The sequence below is a fragment of the Alligator mississippiensis genome, chromosome 3 (assembly GCF_030867095.1).
Source record: "Alligator mississippiensis isolate rAllMis1 chromosome 3, rAllMis1, whole genome shotgun sequence".
In the NCBI taxonomy this organism is placed as follows: domain Eukaryota; kingdom Metazoa; phylum Chordata; order Crocodylia; family Alligatoridae; genus Alligator; species Alligator mississippiensis.
In genome coordinates this window covers 302,543,292-302,563,986 of record NC_081826.1, presented here as the reverse complement: position 1 = coordinate 302,563,986, position 20,695 = coordinate 302,543,292, and the positions used below count along the sequence as shown (strand labels likewise).

Below are 20,695 nucleotides of genomic sequence, written 5' to 3'. Positions count from 1 at the left end.
CTGCCCCTCAAAAGCCCCAGCTCACCCAGCCCCTTGCCTTCCAGCTCCCTCTACTCCAGCATGGCCCACCTGGCATGCCTCGCTCCATGCTCCCAGCATGCAGCACTGCCTGCTCTCCTGGCCCTGCCCCAGCCTGGCTGCCCTTGCCCAGACACCTCCACCTCCAGCACCTTCATACCACCTGTCCCACAGCCCAGACCCATGCAGGCTTCTTCGTGCATCTGCAACACGCTGTGGACTGCTCCTTGAACCTGTGACCTCCCGAGATGCCCAGGTCCTTCACCGTACCACTGCCCCCAACCTTATTTCCCCCGCTCCGTCCCCATGTTCATGATCCCTTCTCCTGAGGGCAGCACGGTGCACTTGTCCACACTGAACTGCATCCTGTTGGCTCCAGCCCAGCTTTCCAGTCTGTCTACATGCGTCTGCACTGTTCTCACGCACTCCAGCATGTTCACAGCCCTCACAGGGTTGTGTTGAAGATGAAGTTGTGTGGGTTGTCACTGCATCTCACTGGGCCGTGACTCTGCTGAGGGGAAGTTTTCTGTTGCTCCTGGTTGTGTGCCTGAAGTTGCACATTGCTGTGCTCAATAAATGCTCTCTTCAGAGAACAGACTGGTCTCGTTCAAGCATCTAAGAATTCAGTGTCATGACCAAAAGCCTGATGTTCAGTCTGGTAACACAGGCATGTGTAGACAACACGGGTGTTAATGTAGAGCGCCTGAAAATTTTAACGCAGGTTTCTGGATTCTTTTGGTACGATGCATTTTTTGTTTGCATGGCACTGCATTCATGTTTGCACAAACGGTGCTTTTGAGTGAGTTAAGCCCCATGTACCATTCCCTGCCAATGTCAGTAGGGGAGTCAAATACCAATTTGCCTCTTTTAATATCTTTCTTAATGTATTACAGCAGGGGGCACATGTAAACCGCCTGGGCTCCCCAGGCCCCACCCCCAGGCTATCACTGGCCAGTCCTGACTCTCACTGAGGCTCCCCTGGGCACAGTCATGGTCACCCCCACATCCTTGTCACTTGCACCTGCCTGTGCTTGGTTGCTCTGGTCAGTACACGATCCCAAAGACCCCATCTGGAGCAGGGCACTAAGATGTGCCTGCTCCTTACGGCTGAAGAAGCCTGGCCAGGGAGCTCAGCAGGCCAAGCAGAGCTCCCCAGCTGCAGGTTGCCAGGGTAACAGCCTAAGGGAGTAAAGGGCCACACCTGCTGACATCACCTGACCAGCAGGAGGCAGGTGCAGGGTTCGGGGATACAAAAGCAGACCCGTGCGGTCTGGTAAGTAGGAAGGAAGGAAGGAGTTTTTGCCTGTTGAAGCTATCTGAGAGTTGATGTTACCTGTTCTGCTACCTAGGTGCTCCAAGACTGCAGGGAGTCTCCAGGTACCTAGATTAGGGGCATGTTACTCTGGGTGGAAGTCTGTCTCCTTAAAGGGGCAGAGCATTGTTGTTGTTGCTAGTATGTCAGTGATAGCTTAGGGACTTGTGTTTGTGTTCGTGTTCATGTTTACCCCTGGAGGATTGGGATGGGGCTAAAAAGGGAGGTTTGGAGGCTTCATTGGTTCCTGGGGAGAGAGAGAGAGAGAGGGCATATGGCTTGGTATATTCCAGTGTCTGGCACAGTGAGCATAGTGCCAGGGGGGGCACAGTGATCCCAGAGCACCAGGGGATACAGCCCTGGGGGTACAGTGATCCCAGAGCATGAGGGGGGCACAGTTGGAAGGGCTCAGTGAGACCATAGTGCCAGAAGGGCGCAGGTACAGGGTTGGGGATAGTCCGTAGTGGGTCTGTTTTTTGGTTTTGTTGTTCATTGTTTGTTTGTTTGTTTGTTTTGTTTTTAATAGGCCCCCCCACAGCCCTGCCAGAGGGGACCCCCAGCTGCCAGGGCTGTGGGGCCAGGGATCCAGGTCTGCAGCTGCAGCAGAAAGAGCACTAGCTGGCCCCCCCACTACTGCTTGCCTGCTGTGGGCTTGGGCAGGGCCGGCTCCCAGCAGCAGCATGCATTCCCAGGGTTAAGGGTGTGCCCCTCAGATGTGGGCAGGGGAAGGCTGGGTATGCACTGTGGGCTTGTGTTCCTGGCCCTGCTGCCTTCCCCCAGGGCCTCGGCAGGGCACGGTGGGACTGTACAGGAAAGTTGCTTGCAGCAGCTCCCCCCCCCCCCCTGCACCAGGATGCAGGTCCAACTGTGGCTGTGTGTCCATATCTCTCCCACCCTGCTCTGTAGATATGAGCAGTGCTGAGCCCTGCAGTTCTGCTCCCTGCACCTGTTGGCAGCAATAAGGGCTGGGTTCAAGTTTTAAGAGGTCTCAAATAAGTTTAGCTTTGGCTCTAGCCCCCATCCAGAAACCTGGGACAACTGGATTTAAACTGGATGAACAAACTCCCTTGCAAGCAATGTATCAACAAAAGCCAGGTTCCTTACCAGACAAAGGGGAAAGTTACTCTGGGATGCTAAAATACAGCTGCAGCATTCCAGCCACACTTTCTGCTTTCAGACATTAATGCTGAGCACTGAGAAGAACCCCAGATGTGGAAAGAAGTTTCACCAAACAACTGAATTCATAGTCAGTTGCAGGAGAATCGCTGCATGTTTTGCCAGGTTGGGGATGTGGTCTTCAACAGCTATCCAGAACTGCATAGGATCCTCAGAATCTGCAAACCCATCTTTCACAGTCCCTAAATACACTGGCCTTTCCATATTGCACTTGCTGGGCAGCTGATTTCAGCATTTCATAATCTGTACAAACAAAACCAACTTCTTCAGGATCCAGTTCTTGAACAGTGCAGAGAAAATCAAGTACTGGCTGCTTACTCTTCATGCTGTACTGTTTGCTTATCAGCAGCACTGAGCAGCTGTGGATCTTTTCACACTTCAGCTGCTAAGACAAGATGCCCCAACCATGCAATTAAATCCACAACAGTGTTGTACACTTCATGCACTTGGCATTTCTGGGACTCTAAAAAGTCCAGTGGTGTCACCAGGTGTCCACAGTTCTCTGCAACATACTTCACATCATTGTGCAGGTCTGCTCCTGTGAACAGGCTGGCCAGTTCCTGCAGAAGAGCTGTATCCCCTTGTTCTGTTTGTTCAAGTTTCACAAACCCATGGGAGAGCTAGGAGTACTGTGCATGGTACTTGATGCTATTGAACTACGTGTCCCTCCGGTCACAGCTGGTTCTGGTGGATGTGCTGGTGAATCAACAGTCTGATACTCCAGGTACTTTAAGAGCCATGCACGATGAGCTGGAGCTTTTACTAAAAGGGACTTCATTAAAGTTACAAAGCGATTCACTTACTTGAAGGTCTCTCACCAAGTAGTTCCTGCCAAAGCAACTATGTTAGCATAGCAATGAATATGTACACAGTTTGACCACAGACCACAAAGTACATTGTTCCAAACCTTCACCACGTAGTGCACATTGTCCGTTACAAATGCTAATATTCGCTCTAGTGGGACAGCAAATTCCATCAGACAAGAAATCCAGGCTTGTGCAATGGTGGCATGCTTAAATTTCCACAGGCCCACTGGCTTTACTAGCTGTGGTGCGGGAATGTTCGGATGGTTAGGAGGCTGTACCTCGAGCACCTGAAACAAAATGTCGAGAACTGGTCTGTTCTGGAAGTCAGTTGTTTCATCAGCTATCGTGGCAATGAAGTTTCCCCCAAAATCTTTAAGAAGGCACTGTTTTTTCATGTTCAAAAAGAGCTGGTAGGTGGGAATACAATTGGACTGACTTGGGAATGGCACCACTTCCATTAATGTACTTGCTCAAAAAATCCCTGATGACAGGTACATCCATTTTATGCAGAGGAATGTCTGCTTTTAAACATATTCAAATAAAATCCGAAGTGATGGTGTCACGTGGGCTTTGGCAGCTACAGAACACTTGAATGCTGCAGTCACAGCACTTTGGTTCTTTGATGGCCCTCCTTTTTCTGTATCTGCTCTTCATCTCTTTTCATCCTGTTTATGCTTAGCACTTTGCATGTGTTTCATAATCATCTGCCTTTGAATGTGATCTACAGCCTTATTGCATGTAGTGCAGAACAGCACAGTGCCGTCAGTGTGAAACTTATCCTCAGCAACACGGTCCTTAGGTGCGAGTTTCACAGTCTTTAGCATCTTTTCTGGACTAGAATCCGATAGTTGGAGACTGAAGTAAAATTTGAGATGCATCAAACACACAAGCCCTTATACGTAGGGACTAACTCAATTCGTAGTTGTGCTTTTCACGCTTTAATCTTTTTTTTTTTTTTTATACTTATTTCCATGAAAGAAAGCAAGCGAACCCTGCATTTTTGTTGGTGCTGGGAAAACAAAAAGGACTCCCTCATTCTAAACAGAAAAGGTAGGAAGGCTTTGCCACCTACAGCAAAATGTGGCAAGCTCTAATGTAGCCTTGAAATGCAGGGGCAGGGGTCTGGAGGCAGCACAATGGAGGGGTGGGGGCGGGGAGGACTGCCAGGTGCCGGCAGGCACTGCCTGTGGGGCTTGGCCCAGTGCAGCCAGTCAGCAGCAGCTGCTGTGAGACTCCAAGCTGAGGCCATTGCCCCCACTGCAGAGGAAGCAACCCCCCATGGTCTGTACCAGTCTGACCAGGGCAAGTTCATTCCTGACCCACAGCTTCAGTCCGACTCTGAGCCAGATGGGCAAGACCCTGTAGCTAGGACCATCCAGGGTTGAGTGGCAGGAGGAGTATTGGCACATCCCTGAATGGTGGCAGACCAACCTCTTCTTGAGCACCTCCAGTGCAGGAGAGTTCACAGCTTTTATGGGTGTCTGTTCCATTGCCCCCTGCTTCAACTGGGAGTCAAACTGGAACTGAACCAAAACCGAAGAACTGGTTAGAACTGGTGTTTGATTTGGCCCTGAACCATCAACATTTGCCCTGTCCTACTGAACCACAGTGGGAAACAAGCCACCAAAAATCACTGGGGTCACCAGTTAACCTTGTCTCACTGGTTAGAACAGGGTTACTGGTTAAATGGAGGTCAGTAGTTACCCCGCAAGGCAGGTTGAAGTGACCAATTCAGTCTTCACTAAAACTGCCAATAACAATTTATTTAAACTATAAAAACACTGGCTCACATGAAAACACACACAGATAAAATGATATACTCACTGTTACCACAAAGATTCATCTCACTGCTCTACTGCAAATCCTGGGATTTTCTGATTTTGCAATTTCTATCATACTTCTCTTTCACTCCTTTAGTCTATATGCTTTACATACATTTAACTCCATTCTCTGTTAACAGCTGTAAATAAATAGTACTGTTTTCTTAGGAGACTCTTGTTCTTAAATCTTACAAGTACTTAAGGCCAACTAGTTCAAATGCCCACTTCCAAAGCCTGCTTAACACTGTATGCATTTGTAACATGTAGGCAATGGAGAGGGATGGGGGCAGACAGGCTTCAAGGAGCAGTGGAGAGCAATGGGATATGGAGGACATGCTTGCTGTGAAGCATGAGAGAAGGTACGCAAGGTGAAGCATGCCTGCTGTAGGCTGCGGAGAAGTCCCCAGGCAGTCCCACAGGGTGTGAGGGGGCTGGGGCCGCAGCTGAGTACGGTAGGAGTTGCACAAGTTCTTCAGGTCCATTTTCCATTATTCTAGCCCTCCTCCTGGTTGCTGGCCATTTGCTAACGAGCATATTATGGAATTGCAATTAGAGGATTGTTGCTTGTCACAAATGTGGAGGCTTTCTTCTTGGCTGCTGCCCAAGACCTCCAGCAAATTCCCTCCCGGGGTCCGGGTAGTAGGCCCAGGCCTGCAGGGTCTTCGCCCCGCTTTCTCACCTCTGCCTTATGCCTCTCCATTGCACCCTTGTAACTTTGGAATCATTGCTGGCCACAAAGAAAGCTATGCTCGGGAGCTATGACCGCTGCAGTGGCAAAGGGCTCGGGGCACAGGTGGGGCCTTCCACAAAGGAAGCTGAGGCTTGAGTTTCTTTTCTGAATTGTGGAGGCTTTCTTCTTGGCTGCTGGCCAAGACCTCTGGGCTCTGGGTAGTAGGTCCAGGCCTGTGGGCTCTTCACCCTACTAGCCTACCTCTGCTTTACACCTCTCTATTGCTCTGTTGCACCCGAGTAACTTTTGAATCATTGCTGGCCACAAAGGAAACTGAGCTTTCTTTGCTGGCTTTGACCTGAGCCATCAGCTTGATTTGCACAAGTTTTGCAGGCCCATTTCATAGTCTTCTCACCCTCCTCCTGGTTACTGTCCATGTCCCAGGAAATTTGGACTGAGGTACGTATCTTTTGACACCCACCCACCACTCTGTCTGCCCTAGGGGACTGCGCCTGGAGGCCCCTACCTGAGGGGGCCCCTCCTTGCCTGACTAAGCTTTGTGGGTGGGTTTGTTTAGTCTTTTTCTTGCAAGAAATGCTGGCTGCACACTAGCACTGGCCAAACATTCAAACTCCCTCCATCCGATAACAGTCCACCCTACAACTTTCCTGTAATGCCAGGACTCCATAAAAGTTGTGCAGTCATAATCGCTCCAAAAAGCACCCCACCCACCCCACATTGGACATACATGCTATATAGACCAAAAATAAAACACTGCTGGGACACAGTCAGTAGCCAAGAAGAGCCAGTAACCAGGCTGGCTGGCTGCCTGCCTGCCCCCCTCTCTCTCACCCTCTCACCATGCAGCCCTCCATCCATCCATAGCATATCAAGGGATTTCTCAAGGGGCCCTGGGAGCATATTGTGAATTGGTGTTTTATAGAGCTGTGCAAAATTTCGCTGGCTTTTTCATTTTGATGCTGTTTCAACTCTTTTTGAGCTTGACACAGTGAAATCAAAATGAAATGAAGGTCTTTGAAACAGCCTTGAAACAAGATGAAGGCAGTTGAAATGTGTGGAAAGTTTTGAAATGTTTTGAGTTTCAAAGCTGAAGCTGGGCTTGCCTGCAGGGAACCATAAAGTAAGGAGAGGGAGGGAGAAAGTGGGGAAGGACTGCTCTCATTGACTGTGTGTAGCCAGCCAGTGACTCTCATCCTTCCCTGAGGTCCCTTCCAATCCCAATGCTCTGGGGGAGGGATAGAAAAACAGCACAAAAGGCAGCATTGTTTGAACTCCCCTGCTTTCTGCCACCCATGTCATGAGTTTTGCTTGCCAGCAGCCTGAGGTGCAGTATCCCAGAAACTCCTGCACCTATCTCTTGGAAAGCTTGCAAGCTTCATGGCATCAGCAAGAGCCACCATCCCTGCAGTTTTCACCCCACTTCGCCTTAACACACACAGTGTCACCCATGGCACGAGTTTTGCTTCTCAGCAGCCTGAGGTGCAGTTTCTCAGAAACCCTACATCTCTCTCCTTGAAACTTGACAGGCTTTGTGGCCTCAGCAGGGGCTAGTGTACCTGCAATTTTCACCCCACTGTGCCTTAACACACACGTGACATCAGTTTTGCCTTCAAGAATTTGAGGTGCAGTTTCCCAGAAACCACTGCACCTATCTGCTTGGAACTTGATCAGCAACATACCCTCAAAAAGAGCTACCATTCCAGCAAGTTTCATTCAAATCACACATGAACTGACAAAGTTATAGGCAGGTCCCCATTATAGCCTATGGTGAAACTTCGAAAGGGAGAAACTGTTTCCACAAAACGAAACAGAACAGTGGTTTTGAAACCAAACGAGACTCTAAACAAAGCACTGTCCCGTCAAAATGGAACTCGAAATGAAACAGCACTGTTTCACACGGCCCTAATTCTCAGTGGTGGCAGAAGACAAAACACTTGTTCTTAGTGGTTGCAGATGACAGACAAGGTACAATGGTCTCAAGTTGTGGCAAGGCAAGTTTAGGATAGATATTAGGAAAAAACTTTCTGATGAGGAGGGTAAAGCACTGGAACAGGCTCCGCAGAGAGGTGGTGGACTCTCCATGCTTGGAGGTTTCAAAAACCTGGCTCAGCAAAGCCCAGGCTGAAATCACCTAGTTGGGGATGGTCCTGTTTTTAAAAGGGGGCTGGACTAGATGACTCCTGGGGTTCATTCCAACCCTGCTTTTCCCATGATTCCGTACATTGCCTCTCCCACTTTTTTTGTTTTGTAAACACACACACGTGTGTGCACGTGAACAGGTTTGTATAGATGCATGTTAGTGGTTTGCTATTGTCTATAACAAGTACTAGGCATTTTACTTTAACACAAATTAAACCGTATAGTTTCAGCTGCGTGATACTTTATAGGCATTAGGGCTGGAAGGCATCTTGCAAGATCATCAGGTCTAGCACCCTGCTCAAGCGGCAGGAAGTCAGCTGGGGTCAGATCACCCCAGCAAGATAAGCATCCAAGTGTTTCTTAAAGGGATCCAGAGCAGGTGCTTGCGCCACTTCTGGGGGGGGGGGGGGGGGGTGTCTATTCCAGACTCTGGAAACACAGACAGTAAGAAGTTTTTCCTTATGTCAAGTCTAAAACAGTCTTCCAGCAAGGTGTGACCATTACACCTTGCCTTCCCTTGGGGTGCCCTGGTGAATAGACCTTCTCCCAGTTCCTGATGCACACCCCTGATATACTTCTAGGCTGTCACCAATTCCCCCTGAACCTTCACTTCTCCAAGCTGAAGAATCCCATGCCCCTTAGCCTCTCCTCATAAGGCCTGCTCTCTTGTCCTCTAATCATGTGTGTGGCTGTCCTCTGGACTCTCTCAAGCTTCTCCACATCCTTCCTAAATTGCAGAGCCCAGTACTGGATGCAGTACTCCAGCTGCAGCTTCACCAAGGCTGAGTGAAGTGGGAGGAGGACTTCTCGAGTGTTGCTTGAGTTGCATTGGGAGATGCAAGCTGGAGTTTTATTTGCTTTGCTGGCTGCACCATCGCACTGGTGGCTCATGATCATCTTGTGGTCAATCATAACCCCCAAGACTCTTTTGGCCATAGTGCTAGTGACTGTAGCACTGCCAAGCCTACAAGTATGATGCAGGGTTTTTCTCCTAAGGTGGAGCACCTTGCATTTCTCTGTGTTGAATGTCATCAGGTTTTGATCCACCCACTTTGTGAGCCTGTCCAAGTCAGCCTGAATTGCCAGCCTATCCTTTAGCATGACTGCACTTCCCCATAATTTGGTGTCATCTGCAAACATAGCCAGTCTGCTTTTGACACCCATCATTACAGAATATATTAAAGAGTAGTGGTCCGAGTACTGAGCTCTAGGGGTTGCCACTGGTCACCATGCACCATGTTGACTAGGTTTCATCAACTATCACTCTCTGGGTCTGACCATGGAGCCAGTTCCCCAGCCATCATGTAGCAGGACCTGGACTAATGTAGCTGATGTTAACGTAGAGTGTAACAGTCAAATGTAACCAGTCTTGTGTAACAGTCAAATGTAACCAGTCTTGTCCTGTAAGCAACTTGAAAACCCCTTTTTGTATCCTTCTGCTTAACATATGTGAATGAACTCTGCCTAGCTTTTATGTACGAGTGTGTGTAAAAGGGTGAATGGTGAGAGAATGGCGCAGAGACGGGAGAAGAAGATTTAACTGTTTACGTAAGCAACAAGGCGCCACATGTAAGTCACCAGTCAGTTAACTAATTTATGAATGGCTGAAGAATCCCTTTCAGGCCTCGGGCACAAAGAAGATAACTAGGAGCAGGGACGCACCCACCCTGTCCGACTGGCAGTAAGAACACTCCAAGGCTGAGATAAGCTGAAGACAGAAGAAGAACAATGGTAAAAACAGAAGCCAGGTATGGAGAAGCCCCGAAGCACGAAAGCAAAGGATGCCAATCCTTATAAAAGAAGACTTAAAAAAAAATGCCAAGTTGGGTGAGTCTCTCTCTCAACTCCTGTTTCATCAGAGCACAGACATGTCTGTGTCACCCCGCTCCAAACTGTTATCTACAGGATCTTTCTCTCATCATAACCACCCTACCTGCTATCTGCATCTTCTCTCAATAAGGCCGGGGCGGCCACCCAGTGCTATTATTGAACAACTGCTGTTGGTAACTATAATATCTGAATGGAATGGTTGTTTTGTGTTTGTGAATGCCTGTGTGTAAGTTTTGTACATGATGATTTCTGTGTGTTTATATGAGTGGTGTGTCTGGACATCTATGTCTAATTCATGTAATCAATTAAGGGCACATTTTGCCTTATCCCCCTTTATAAGTTCTCGCTCATGATTTGAGCAATTGGCAATTTGTGTAACAATCAGACCATAAGGTTGTTGAGGCCACAGTTCCCCAATTTTACCATGAGGACATCATGGGAGACCAAGTCAAAGGCTTCTTGAAATCTAAATACATGACAACAATCTCTTCTCCTTTGTCCAGGTGATGTGTCACCTGGTCATGGAAGGAAATGAGGTTGGCCAAGCAGGTCATACCCACAATGAAGCCATGTTGGTGATCTCTCTGAACGCTGCCTTCCATTAGTCTGTTGTTGATTCATAGATTCATAGATTCATAGATGTTAGGGTCAGAAGGGACCTCAATAGATCATCAAGTCCGACCCCCTGCATAGGCAGGAAAGAGTGCTGGGTCTAGATGACCCCAGCTAGATACTCGTCTAATCTCCTCTTGAAGACCCCCAGGGTAGGGGAGAGCACCACCTCCCTTGGGAGCCCGTTCCAGACCTTGGCCACTCGAACTGTGAAGAAGTTCTTCCTAATGTCCAGTCTAAATCTGCTCTCTGCTAGCTTGTGGCCATTGTTTCTTGTAACCCCCGGGGGCGCCTTGGTGAATAAATCCTCACCAATTCCCTTCTGTGCCCCCGTGATGAACTTATAGGCAGCCACAAGGTCGCCTCTCAACCTTCTCTTGCGGAGGCTGAAAAGGTCCAGTTTCTCTAGTCTCTCCTCGTAGGGCTTGGTCTGCAGGCCCTTGACCATACGAGTGGCCCTTCTCTGGACCCTCTCCAGGTTATCCGCATCCTTCTTGAAGTGCGGCGCCCAGAATTGCACGCAGTACTCCAACTGCGGTCTGACCAGCGCCCGATAGAGGGGAAGTATCACCTCCCTGGACCTATTTGTCATGCATCTGCTGATGCACGATAAAGTGCCATTGGCTTTTCTGATGGCTTCGTCACACTGCCGGCTCATGTTCAACTTGGAGTCCACTAGGACTCCAAGATCCCTTTCCACCTCTGTGCCACCCAGCAGGTCATTCCCTAGGCTGTAGGTGTGCTGGACATTTTTCCTCCCTAGGTGCAGCACTTTGCATTTCTCCTTGTTGAACTGCATCCTGTTGTTTTCTGCCCACTTGTCCAGCCTGTCCAGGTCTGCCTGCAGCTGTTCCCTGCCCTCCGGCGTGTCCACTTCTCCCCATAGCTTTGTGTCATCTGCAAACTTGGACAGAGTACATTTCACTCCCACATCCAAGTCGCTGATGAAGACGTTAAAGAGTATTGGTCCAAGGACCGAACCCTGCGGGACCCCACTGCCCATACCCTTCCAGGTCGAGACCGACCCATCTACCACGACTCTTTGGGTGCGACCCTCCAGCCAATTCGCCACCCACCGGACTGTGTAGTCATCCAAGTCACAGCCTCTTAACTTGTTCACCAGTCTGGGGTGGGATACCGTATCGAAGGCCTTCCTGAAGTCTAAGTATACGACATCCACCCCTCCTCCTGTGTCCAGGCGTTTCGTAACCTGGTCATAGAAAGAGACTAGGTTGGTCAGGCACGATCTGCCCGCCACAAACCCATGATGGATTCTTTGATGATTTTGCCCAAGATCTTTCCAGGGATGGAAGTCAAACCGATTGGTCTGTAGTTCCCTGGATCTTCCTTCCTTCCTTTCTTGAAGAAAGGCACCACGTTGGCCATCTTCCAATCTTCAGGAACATTTCTCGAGTGCCATGAGTTCTCAAATATCTGCTCCATTGCCCATGTTATGATTTCAGCCAACACTTTTAGCACTCTTGGGTGCACTCCACCCAGGCCAACTGACTTATGGATGTCCAGCCTCTTAAGTTGTTCCCTCACAAGATCTTTTCCAATTATAGGCATATGATCACCCTTACCTCAGTAGCCCTGTGTCCTGTTAGGCAGGGAGATCCCCTTGGGCTGGTGGAAAACTGACACAACGTAATTGTTGAGGAGATTAGCTTTTTCCTGGGTGTCCCTTGTCAGCTGCCTTATTTGGCTCATCAAGGGTCCAGTAGTGGGTTTTTCTGCAGATGTTTTTTCTTTCTTGATTTCCCTCATATTTGAAGAAGGACTTTTTATTGTCCTTGATTCCCATAGCCAGTTTGAGTTCTTATAACCCCCACTTCCCCCACCCCCCAATTACCTCAGCTGCAGGCTGCTCCTCAGGCTACCTCCTCTCTCTAAGTCAGAGGAGCTCCAAGTGCCTTTCACAGTCTGTGTGAACTTGGGTCATCTGTGCATGACCAATATCATCTCCTTCTACAACCAGGTGACATATCACCTGGACAAGGGAGAAGAGATTGATATCATATATCTTGATTAAAAAAAAAAAAAAAAGCTTTCGATCTGGTATCCCATGATCATCTCACAAAAAACAAACAAACAAACAAAAACTGGCCAGCTGTGGCCTCGGCTACATCACAGTCTAATGGCTGGGGAATTGTCTCTGAGGCCAGAACCAGAGAGTGGTAGTCAACAGAAGTCTATCATCATGGTGCGCCGTAACCAGTATGGTCCCCCAAGGGTCTGTCCTTGGGCCTCTATACTCTTTTACATCTTCATTAATGATCCAGACATTGGTATCAAAAGCGGACTGGCCAAGTTCACCGATGACACCAAACTTTGGGGTAAAGCGTCCACACCCAAGGACAGGATGGTGATCTAGGCCAACCCCGACAGGCTCAGAAAATGGGCAGATAAAACGTGACAGTGTTCAACACCAAAAAAATGCAAGGTACTCCACCTTGGGAAGAAAAACCCGCAGCATGCTTATAGGCTCGGCAGTGCTACGCTTGCTAGCATGATGGCCGAAAGGGACCTGGGGGTCATCATTGACCACAAGATGAACATAAGCCACCAATGTGATGTTGCAGCTGGTAAAGTGAGCAAAACTCTGGCTTGCATCCACAGATACTTCTCAAGCAAATCCCGGGATGTCATCCTCCCACTGTACTCGGCCTTGGTGAGGCTGCAGCTACAGTACTGCATTCAGTTTGGGGCTCCACAATTTAAAGAGGATGTGGAGAAGCTCGAGAGAGTCCAGAGAAGCCACACACATGATCAGAGAGCAGGAGAACAGGCCTTATGATGAGAGGCTGAGAACCATGGGACTCTTCAGCCTGGAAAAGCGCAGGTTCATGGGGGACCTGGTGGCTGCCTATAAGTATATAACAGGTGTGCACCAGGATCTGGGGGAACATCTGTTCACCAGAGTGCCCCAAGGGATGACAAGGTCAAACAGTCACAAACTCCTACAAGACTGTTTTAGGCTGGACATAAGGAAGAACTTCTTTACTGTCTGAGCCCCCAAGGCCTGGTGTTGCCGTAGGTGGTGCAAGCACCTACTCTGGACTCCTTTAAGAGACAATTGTACATTTATCTTGCTGGGATCCTATGAGCACAGCTGACTTCCTGCCCCTGGGGAAGGGGACTGGACTTGATGATCTCCCAAGGTCCCTTCCAGCCCTAATGTCTATGTGTCACAGGGCACTTAGGTGCCTGCTCCTAGATGAGCAGAAACTGCCTGGGAAGAGCCAGACAGGAGCCCAGATGCAGGTTGCAATGGCAGCTAGCTAATGAGGAAATTAGCTTGCACCTGCACCTGGCCAGCTGGCTGGAAGGGGCAGAGCCTGGGCCCATATAAACCCCAGGATGAGGACTAGTGAGTCAGTTCTCTGCTGGCAGGCAAAGGGGAAGGAGCCCTCCTGGAGTGAGTGAAGGGAAGAGGCCTAAGTTATGCTCCTAGTAATGTAAAGGGGCAGAACACACATTATGCAGCTTGTGTTAAGTTATAGCCCAGGGGCTTATGTTTGATTGTTGTTTTATAATATCAGTGGTTTGGGAGAGGCTATCGGGGAAGGAGGATGCCTCATTGGGGCTCTGCTATAGTGTGGGGACTCTGGCACCAGAGAGGGCATAGTATTTGGGGTGTATAGACCCTGGCGCTAGAAAGGATGTGGTATTTGGAGTGTACAGACCCTGGCGCCAGACAGGGCACAGTATTTGGGTGGCAGAGAGCCCAATGCCAGAATGGACACGGAGACAGGGCTGCAGAGAGCCCAGGACTGAAGGGCACAGAGACAGGGCTGCGGAGACCCCAGTGAGGACAAGGGACCGAGTTACAGCAAGGCCTGGGAGAGACAATGGCAATACCATCTGTGAGGCTTGGGGCATGGTAGAGGGGCAGTTTTGGAGCCACACATATAGCCCATAAGGCTGGGGTGTCCAGTGACATCTATTTTGAAACGGGACCCACAAGGGGTCTGGGAACCCACAGGGTTCAGGGAAGGCCGTCCGGACCGTGTCCAACCAGACATGAAGGCAGCCTCCCTATATTATATTTACATCAAGACTTGGCAGATGAGAATAGAGGGTGCCCATCGGGCCGAATTGGCATGGTTGAGGGGCCCTAGGGGTTACATGGCCATCCTTGATGACCCCATCCTGTGACACTATGAAATCTCTGAGCCTGTAAATCTTGGGCACCAAGACCTGAGCTCTGGGGGACAGCTCTTCCCCTGCCCCTCCTCTGAGTCCAGCACCACGGAGCTCCAGCTCGCTCTGCTCTGATGGGCTTTGTTCTGCCAGGGAGTGAGATCCCAGCAGCAAAAACCCATGGGGCAGGAAGCTGCCCTCAGCGCTTCACTGAGCAGGACTTGAGGTCAGCAGGGCCATTTCTGGGCCCTCCCATGTCTGGAAAATCCCTGGTGGGCCTGGTCCCTGCCCTCCCAGCAAGCACTTTCTCAGCTGGGTGTAAACCCAAACCAGGGCAGGATGTTGGTGATGCTCAGAAGTCCTCTTGGAAATGGGTGGGTTGATCTAAGCCTGTTCAGCTTAGAGAAGAGACTTTTGAGTGGGGACATGACCATTGTATATGATACTGTTTCCTTCAATGGAGATGTGCTGGGTGCCTAAGAAAACCATAAGCACATAAGAGCTGCCCCGGACTGGGTCGGATCCAGGTCCCTCTTGACTGGTCTCCTTTGTCACACGGCGGCAGAGGGCAGATGCTGGAAGGGAGTGTGACCAGGGTCTGAGCAAGGATTTTCCCCTGTTCCTCTCTCCCTTTCAGCCTCCAGCACTGAAGGTCCAGGCACTTCTAATGTGGAGCCAAAGCCCCTCACTCCCTGCCTAGTAGCGACTTTATTACCAGACTTAACATTAGCCTTTAGGTCTTGACACTGAATTCATAGATGCTTGAACAAGAACAAGAACCGTCTGTGCTCTGAAGAAAGCATGTATTGAGCACAGCAGTCTGCAACTTGCAGCTCACGGCCAAGTACAACAGAAACATCCCCTAAGCTGAGACACATCCCAGTGAGATGCAGTGAGAACACACACAGCTTTTTCTGACCAAAAATGTACTATAAGAAATCACAAATACAACTGAAAGCCTCGCATAGGTCTCAGGTCATCCTGAGGACAGAACGTGCACAAACATCTTTGCTTCCCCATCAGGTCTTCTCCTCCTTGGAGAAGAACAGGCACTTCCCACGGTGCAGCACCCAGGTCTCCGGGCAGCAGTCTGGGCACAGGCAGCTGTTCACACCTGCACCACTGTCAGAGCAGGTGCCAGGGTCATGGACTTCTGCAAGGGATGCAATGGAGCCCCAGGGATGTGGACCCTTCCAGGAGCCATTGGCTCTGCCACCATGCCAGCTCTGGGGTGCACCTGGTGGGAGTCAGACAGTGCCCAGGACTTAGGCAAGGAGGGAGGAACAGGACAGAAGATCTGGGGAAACCAGACTAGGACATTGGGGTTCCCTTGTGCAGCAATGTCCCCACCCGCTCCCAAAGGCCCTGGGCCCAGCACTGCCAGGGAGAAGAAGAGCTGTTCTGCCCAAAATGGACTCTGTGGGGTGTTGCACCCCTCTCCTCTACCCCACTTTGGGGTACCTGTGACCTGGGGGAGGGGGTTAAGGCAGTGTCCAGGGCTCTTGAAATCTTGTTCAGCTGTGACTGCAGGCCCGGACTTCATCTTTCACCTACACTAGCTCCACTTGACCCTGCCCCATGCACTGCCCCTGCTGCCAGTCTGCAGGGATAGTGTTGGCAGTGGTAGGGGCAGGACCCAGCAGCCTCAGCTAGCTGCTGCGGCTCCAGGAGGGGCAAGAACCCCCTGTGCTAACACCTCCACCCAACCCTCCTGAGGTGCAAGAACACTGCAGCCAGCTGGAGCCTGATGACACCAACTTATGGGGAAGTGCAGTCAGCCTAGAGGATAGGCTGGCAATTCACGCTGATCCGGACAGGCTCGCAAGGTAGGTGGATCAAAACCTGATGACATTCAACACAAATAAATGCAAGGTGTTCCACCTTGAGAGGTAAAAAATCACATCATACTTATAGGCTTGGCAGTGCTACAGTTACTAGCACTATGACCAAAATAGACCTGGGGGTCACGATTGACCACAAGATGAGCATGAGCCACCAATGCTATGGCGCAGCCAGTAAAGCAAATAAAACTCCAGCTTGCATCTACCAATGCAACTCAAGCAACACTCGAGAAGTCCTCCTCCCACTTTACTCAGCCTTGGTGAGGCTGCAGCTGGAGTACTGCATCCAGTACTGGGCTCTGCAATTTAGAAAGGCTGTGGAGAAGCTTGAGAGAGTCCAGAGGAGAGCCACACACGATTAGAGGACAAGAGATCAGGCCTTATGAGGAGAGGCTGAGAGGCATGGGATTCTTCAGCCCAGAGAAGTATGAAAAGGGGCTGGGTCTGATTCTTTGGGGAGATGGGATATCTTTTATTAGACCAACAGAGTAGTTGGAAAAAAAGTTATTTGCAAGCTTTCAGGTGCAGTCACCCTTCTTTAGGCCTGGGATTCTCTGCTCTTTTGAGAGTCCAAGGAATGAAAGAAGCAAACAGTGTGACAGGATGTGAGTGAGAATGTAAATAGGTAGAAATTAGGAAAACAAAAGTTAGAGCAGGGGAAGGAGGAAGAGGAAAAATGGGAGGGGAGCAGAACAAGCCAAGGTGAGTAAGCGAGACTTCACAGTAGTTGTAATTCAAGGTAGAAATGAGGCTGTCTATGAAAAAGGAAATTGCTGGAAACTAGGAAGACAAAGGGCAGAAAAAAGAAGGGAGGGGAAAAAAGGGGGGCAGGGAGAAGTGTAAGAAGTCATGTCTGGCATGTACCTGGTGAATCTGATGTCAAGTAGGTTGTGATTTGTCTTAAGTCCAATATCTATATTGAGTCCATGATATTTTGTAACCAGTAGATTTATGAAGTGAAGTTCGTAAGCTCATCTACAAAAGGTGTTTTATAAGTTCTGTTTGAGGATTAGAACCAAGAGGAAAACTGTCTCACTCTTGACACACAAAAAATGACAGGAATGGGAGGAAAGGAAACAAGACCAAGAAATCCGTGGCCTGACACTCCCTTTCACTGCCATGTGTATGCCAGAGAGTCTGTGCATACCAGATGCATGCCAGAGAGTCTCTGGCTCTAGAATTGGCCTTCTTACACATCAGTGATTCACTTCACTTGATCCATGGGAGTGATCATCCTCAACTGTGAGGAACTGCTGCAACTGATGACAAGGTTGGGTAGTCCAGTACCAGGATGATAAGAATAGATCAGGAACACGTAGGTCAGAATATAGAAGAAGCCCCTGGTACGGGGTGGTTTGAGACAACCAAAATAAAGGTGGAATGCAATACACCATTTGTTTTGATCAGAGTAAAAAGGGAGAAAAGGGAAGCAGGAAAATGTTGTAGTGGCCAATGGGACCCTGCATGATGTTGTGCCAACTACCTTGGTACAGGTACAAATGTCTCAGCTTCTGGTCTGATGTACTTGTTAGTTCAAAAATGCAGCTTACAACTATATCAGGGGAAAGCATCAGGGGCTAGATGGACAACTATTCCCCAAAGTGCCCTAGGAGAAAACCAGGAGCAATGATTATAAACTTCTAGAAGAAGGTTACAGACTGGATAGAAGGAAAAACTTATTCATGTTTCTTGTCACCAGACTCTGGAACGGACTCCCAGCACGGGTGGTGCAGGCACCTACCCTGGAGATCTTCAAAAGGAGACTGGATACACACGTTGCTGGGGTTATTTGGCCCCACAGTCTTTCCTGCCCAGAGCTGGGGGGATGGACACGAGGATCTAATATCTGTGAATCTGTGCTAGGCCCATGCTTGTAGACAATGAACCTGGTCAAATCGTTACCACCAAACTGAACCCGTGGTCATTCTTTATAACAAGGTTGGTGTTGCATCTCCTGACTGTGACTTGTCGAAACCATGGCTCCTAAAACTTCAACACGGACAATGCATCAATAATACCCAGTGAGGCCAACAGCAATGATGACACCAGTAATCCCAGATGACACCTAGGATCTCTTGAGTATATATTGACAACATTTCATAGAAGCAGGGTATTGGCTGCCATGGTTCCCCTACTTTCCCTGTGTAGGTTATTTAGAGGTTAATTAGTCTTAGAGGTTATATTATGGATTTATCTGGGATGGTTTGGACAGGGCTGGCAGGGGTTGGACTAGCTGTGGGTCCCTTCCAGCCCCACTGCTCTCGGATGCTGTGATTCTTCAGGTCCTTTGTAAAATGTGGAGCCCAGAGCTGCACACAATGCTGTAGCTGAGGCCGAATCAGTGCTGAGCAGAGAAGCGCAATCACCTCTGGGCCCTGCACCTAATGCTTCTGGTCCTGCCTCTGATGCCTTTGTACAGCCCAGTCATTGCTAGAAGCCACCTTGATTCTTCCCAGCTTTATATCAGGCCTCCTGGGTTAGATCCAGCTGTCACCCCTGCACATTTGAACCAGGTGCCTGTGGTCCCCATGCTTGGGGCATCTTGCCCATGTCAGTGTTCCTTACTGCAGGGCTGTGACCACATTTAAAGTCCCTTTTATTTCTTCACCTCTCCTTCTTCATCTGTGTTGGCTGCAGGCTTTTATTAGCAGCAGGGCCCTGGCCCTGACTGCACTGTTGAATGTTTATCTAAAGTGGCCGTGCATCCCGTGCGGTCTCGGATCACTCAGCCCTTGTAGCTGTTTCACCACCATTTCCTTTTCTCAGCAGAGGTGCACAGCACATCCAAGACTAAGATCATGTTCCTTCAACAGCTCAGATGCACAGAGTCTGACACCCCCATGCTCAAAGCAGGCTTCCAAGATACATGGTTCCCCACATCCATGCACCTGGGCTGCAAGGTACAACCCAGTCACACACTGGTCTATTTGTCCTCTTCCATCTGAGTGTGGGTGGAAAGTCCATGCTTCTCACATAGAGCAGCACCAGTGTGTCTTTTCTGTGAAGGTTTTCCCTGTATCTGAGTGATCTCAAACTGAGGTATCAAACCCATCTCCAGCTCCATCAAACCCTAACCCTAACACTAACTCTCATCTCCTTTGTTGGCACCACTCTCACAGCAGGATAGTTCAAACAGCTCCTTCCCGCCACCAAAGACCATAACCTTTGGGATCCACAGGCAAGAGAACAGAGCAGCCTGACCACCCCGCAGGGGTGAGGCAAGGCCAGGAGCACCCTGCCCACCCCCAGAGGAAACTGGGCCATGGGACAAATGAGAGGTTAGGAACAATGGGCCAGAAGGACTGATGGCAGCCCAGTCAGGGGCTCTCAGCTGAGAAAGGGGCTGAGCCCTGGGCTCTGCCTCCCACACTCATGAGCCAGGCAAAGGGCAAGTGATAGAGGCAGATCTCCTTTCTGATGCTACCCTGCCTGCATCTTCTAGGGATTTGACGTGGTCCCCAGAAGCACTTGCACCCCTTGCTGTCTGCTGCCTTCTGGAGAGAGCACAGCCTCTCTGCCTGCTCTGGCATGGGCGTGGAGTGCAGCCCTCTCCTGGGGCAGCCAAGCCCAGACCTGTGGGGCAAAGCCCAGCACTAAACTTGAGTCAGATCCACCTGTGACGCTGTAGCCAACAGGGCAAATAATAGCTGGGCATTCATCAATCAGTGCATCTCCAGCAAAAACAAGGACTTGATTCTTTCACCCAACTCAGCATTGGTGAGACCACAGCTGGAGTACTGCATCCAGTTCAGGGCACCACATTTTAACAAGGACATGGTAAAGCTTGAGAGAGTGCAGAGGAGGGACACCCCTGTGATCAGAGACTTGCATGGCAAGCCATATGAGGAAAGGCTGAGGGGTCTGGGACTCTTCAGCCTGGAAAAGAGAGGGCTGAGAGGGGATTTGGTAGCAGCTTACTCAGGGGCTCAGTGAACAACTGTTCACCACGGCACCCTTGAGGAAAACCAGGAGTAACGGATACAAAATCCTGGATAACCGTTTCAGACTCCACATTAGGAAAAACTTCTTCACAGTCAGGGTGTCCAGACTGTGGAATAAGCTCCCTCCAGAGGTGGTGCAATCACCAACCCTGGAAATCTTCAAGAGGAGTGTCACGGCGGGGTCCTATAGGAGGGCCATGATCTCCTTAAGGCCCTCTCTCCGTGCCAATTCGGCCCAAGGGTACCCTCTATTTTCGCCTGCCACGTCTTTGCTGTTTAGTATATGTTGGGAGGCTGTCTTGTGACTCCCTGGGCACGGATAGCTGGGACCTCTGTCCCCGTGTGTTCCCGGACCCCCTGGGGGTC

At 49.8% G+C, this 20,695-nt stretch overlaps 1 long non-coding RNA gene across 2 annotated transcripts; it reads left to right on the top strand.

Annotated features, from left to right (window-relative positions):
- The first annotated feature begins 1,297 nt into the window (after window positions 1-1,297).
- Window positions 1,298-5,300, top strand: LOC109282770 (uncharacterized). 2 transcript variants are annotated; one of them, XR_002089789.2, is made up of 2 exons: window positions 1,298-1,395; window positions 2,508-5,300. It is a non-coding gene; the product is annotated as an uncharacterized LOC109282770 (long non-coding RNA). The 2 variants fall into 2 exon arrangements; XR_009461216.1 differs by having other exon boundaries at window positions 2,345-5,300.
- The last annotated feature ends 15,395 nt before the right edge of the window (window positions 5,301-20,695 follow it).